At 39.0% G+C, this 4,231-nt stretch overlaps 1 pseudogene; it reads left to right on the top strand.

Moving 5' to 3' along the window:
- The first annotated feature begins 2,721 nt into the window (after nt 1-2,721).
- LOC132670872 (14-3-3 protein zeta/delta pseudogene) lies at nt 2,722-3,764 on the top strand (annotated as a pseudogene).
- The last annotated feature ends 467 nt before the right edge of the window (nt 3,765-4,231 follow it).

Genomic DNA, 4,231 nt, shown 5'->3' with positions numbered 1-4,231 from the left:
TTAGAAGCTTTCCCACTAAGACCAAGAACAAGGCAAGGATGTGCCCTCTCACCACTGCTTTTTAACAGTACTAGAAATACTGGAAGTCCAAACTAATGTAATGAGAGAAGAAAAGGGGGAAAAAAAGGTATACAGATTAAGAAGAAAGAAATAAAACTGTGTTTGTTCACAGATGACATGGCTGTCAGTGTGGAAAATCCCAAAGAATCAACAAAAAACCTCCTGGAACTAATAAGTAATTATAACAAGGTGGCAAGATACAGAGTTACCATACCAAAGTCATTCACTCTCCTATATCTGAGCAATGAGCAATTGGAATTTAAAATTAAAAACACAATACCATTAGCAGTCCCCAAAATGAAATACTTAAATATAAATCTAACAAAATGCATTCAAGATATATATGGAAGACTACAAAGCTGTGATTAAAGAAATCAAAGAACTAAAATTTGGATAGATATTCCATATTCATGGATAGGAAGACTCAATATTGTCACAATGTGAATTCCTTCTAACTCAATAGATTAAATGCAATTCCAATAAAAATCCCAGCAAATTATTTTATGGATATCTGATTTATGACACCAAATAACCAACATAATATTGAAGGAGAAAAACAAAGTCAGAGAACTGACACTGTCATATTTCAAAACTTACTCAAAGCTATAGTAATCAGCACAGTATGATATTGATGAAAAATAGACAAACCAGTGGGACAGAATAGAGAGCTAAGAAACAGACCATCACAAATACTGTCAACTGATCTTTGACAAAGGACCTAAGGCAACAAAATGCAGCAAAAATTGTCTTTTTATTTTTATTTTTAATTTTTTTAATGTTTATTTATTTTTGAGAGAGACACACAGTGTGAGTGGAGGGGCAGAGAGAGAAGGAGACACAGAATCGAAAGCAGGCCCCAGGCTCTGAGCTGTCAGCACAGAGCCCAATGTGGGGCTTGAACCCACAAACCATGAGATCATGACCTGAGCTGAAGTCAGACACTCAACCGACTGAGCCACCGAAGCACCCCAAAACTGCCTTTTTAACAAATGGTGCTGAACCACTGGACAACCACATGCAAAAAAATGAACTTAGACACAGACTTTACACCTGTCACAAAAATTAACTAAAAATGGAAGATAGATCTACATGCAAAATGCAAAAATATAAAACTCCTAGAAGATAATATAGAAGAAAATCTAGATGACCTTGGGTGCGCTGATGACTTTTTAGATACAGCCCCAAAGGCAGGGAGAGAAATAATTAATCAGCTAGACTTCATTAAAATTAAAAACTTCTCTATGAGAGACACTGTTAGGAACATGAAAAGACAAACCACAATATGGGAAAAAATACTTGTAAATGATATGTCTGATAATTAACTGATATGAAAATATACAAAAAACTTAAAACTCAACAATAAGAAAAGAAAAACTATTTTAAAATGGGCCAAAGAGCTTAACAGAACCCATGCCAAAGAACAAAAATAGATACCAAATAAGCATATGAAAAGATACTCTGGTCGCCTTGGTGGCTCAGTTGGCCAACTTGGCTTAGATTATGATCTCATGGTTTGTGGGTTCAAGCCCTGCATCAGGCTCCATGGTGACAGCACAGAGCCTGCTTGGAATTCTCTCTCCCTCTCTCTCTGCCCCTCCCCAGCTCATTCTCTCTCTGTCTCAAAATAAATAAATAAACTTTAAAAAAGATATGCCACATCATACATCATCGAGGCAATGAGGTACCACTACACACCTATTAAAATGGCCAAAATCCCAAACACTGACAACACCAAATGCTGGTGAGGATGTGGAGCAACAGGAATTTGCATTCATTGCTGGTAGGAATGCAAAATGGAACAGCCACTTTGCAAGGCAGTTTGGCAGTTTCTTACAAAATTAAATATGCTCTCTTACCATACATCCCAACAATGTGCTTCTTGGTATTTACCCAAATAGGTTGAAAACTTACGTACACACAAAAGCCTGCATACAGCTATTTATAGAAGTTTTATTCATAATTGTCAAAATTTGAAAGTAACCAAAATGGCCTTCAGTAGGTGAATGGATAAATGAACTGGCATATCCATACAATGGAATATTATTCAACACTAGAAAGAAATGAGCTATTAAGCCATGAAAAGGCATGGACGAATCTTAAATGTATACTACTAAGTGCATAAAGCCATTCTGATACATACTGTATGATTCCAATTATATGATATCCTAGAAAAGGCAAAAATATGGAGACTCCAAGATTAGTGTTTGCCAAAGGATGAGGGGCAGAGGGTATAATAGGCAGAGCACAGGGGATTTTTAGGACAGTGAAACAGTTCTGAAATATACTACAGTGGTGGATACATGTCATTGTACATTTGTTAAAACCTGAAAATGTACAACTCAAGACTGAGCTCTAGTGAGAACTATGGACTTTGGGTGACAATGATGTGTCCATGTAGATTCACCAGTTATAGCAAACACACCACTCTGGTGTGGTACATTGAGTGTTGGGGAAGCTGTGAATGTGTGGGGCTGGGAGCACATGAAAACTTTGTACTTTCTGCTTAATTTTGCTGTGAACCTAAAACTGCTCTAAAAAATAAAATATATTTTTTTTAAAGATAAACTCCTGAGAGCCTCAGCCTTACTTACAGTGCGGCCCAGAGAGCACTGAGCCCTCATCCATCCACTGCCACCCACTCTGAACACAAAACATGTGGTCATGGATAAAAATGAGCTGGGGCAGGGGACCAAATTGACCGAGCAAGCTAAACAGTATGATTACATGACAGCCTTCATGAGATCTGTAACTGAGCAAGGAGCTAAATTATCCATTGAGGAGAGGAGTCTGATCTCAGTTGCTTATAAAAATGTTGTAGGAGCCCATAGGTCTTCATGGAGGATCGTCTCAAGTATCGAGCAAAAGACGTAAAATGCTGAGAAACAACAACAGATGGATGGAGAATACAGAGAGAAAACAGAGACCCAGCTAAGAGAAATCTGCAATGATCTACTGTCTCTTTTGGAAAAGTGTTTGATCCCCAGTGCTTCACAAGTAGAAAGCAAAGACTTCTATTTGAAATGAAAGGAGGGGCGCCTGGTGGCTCAGTCAATTAAGTGTCCATCAGACTTCAGCTCAGGTCATGATTTCATGGTTCCTGGGTTCGAGCCCTGCATCGGGCTCTGTGCTGACAGCTCAGAACCTGGAGCCTGCTTCAGATTCTATGTCTCCCTCTCTCTGCCCCTTCCCTGCTCATGCTCTGTCTTTCTCAGTCTCTCAAAAATAAATAAACATTATTATTTTTTTTTTTAATGGAAGGAGACTCCTAGCATTACTTGCCTGGGGTTGCTGCTGGTGATAGAAAGGGATTGTGTGTGGATCAGTCACAAGCATACCAAGAAGCTTTTGAAATCAGCAAAAAGGAAATGCAACCAGAGCATCCTATCAGATTGGGTCAGGCCCTTAACTTCTCTGTCTTCTATTTGGAGATTCTGAACTCCCCAGAGAAATCCTGCTCTCTTGTAAATACAGCTTTTGATGAAGCCATTGCTGAACTTGATACATTAAGTGACGAGTCATAAAAAGATGGAATGCTAATAATGTAATTACTGAGAGACAACTTGACATTGTGGACATCAGATACCCAAGGAGATGAAGCTGAAGCAGGAGGAGGAAGGGAAACTCACCAGCCTTCTGACTTTTGCCTGCCTCATTCTAAAATTTACACAGTGGACCATTTGTCACCCATGCTGTCCCACAAATAATTTTTTGTTTACAATTTATGACAGGTTTATGTTACTTCTTTTTAAATTTCCATTTTTCTCATGTGGCTTTTATGTTTAACATCAAGGGAATAGAACCAGTTAACATTTAGGGAGTTATCTGTTTTCATCTTGAGTTGGCAAATATGGGGATGTGGAATTTTTATACTAGTTATAAACGTTTGGCATAATACTTGGTACATTGTGGTCTCACAAAGGCCAGATTAAAACTGCTACCATGTCTCAGCGAAGAAAACTGCCTACATACTGGTTTATCCTGGTGGGGAATAAAAGGAATAATTGGCTCTATGGGGTGCCTAGGTAGCTCAGTCAGTTGAGGGTCTGACTTCAGCTCAGGTCATGATCTCGCGGTTCGTGAGTTTGAGCCTCACGCCGGACTCTGTGCTGACAGCTCAGACTGGAGCCTGCTTTGGATTCTGTGTTTTCCTCTCTCTCTGCTCGTGCTCTCT

This window comes from Panthera onca, chromosome C1 (assembly GCF_046562875.1).
Source record: "Panthera onca isolate mPanOnc1 chromosome C1, mPanOnc1 haplotype 2, whole genome shotgun sequence".
Taxonomy (NCBI): domain Eukaryota; kingdom Metazoa; phylum Chordata; class Mammalia; order Carnivora; family Felidae; genus Panthera; species Panthera onca.
This window is presented reverse-complemented; position numbering and strand designations above follow the sequence as displayed.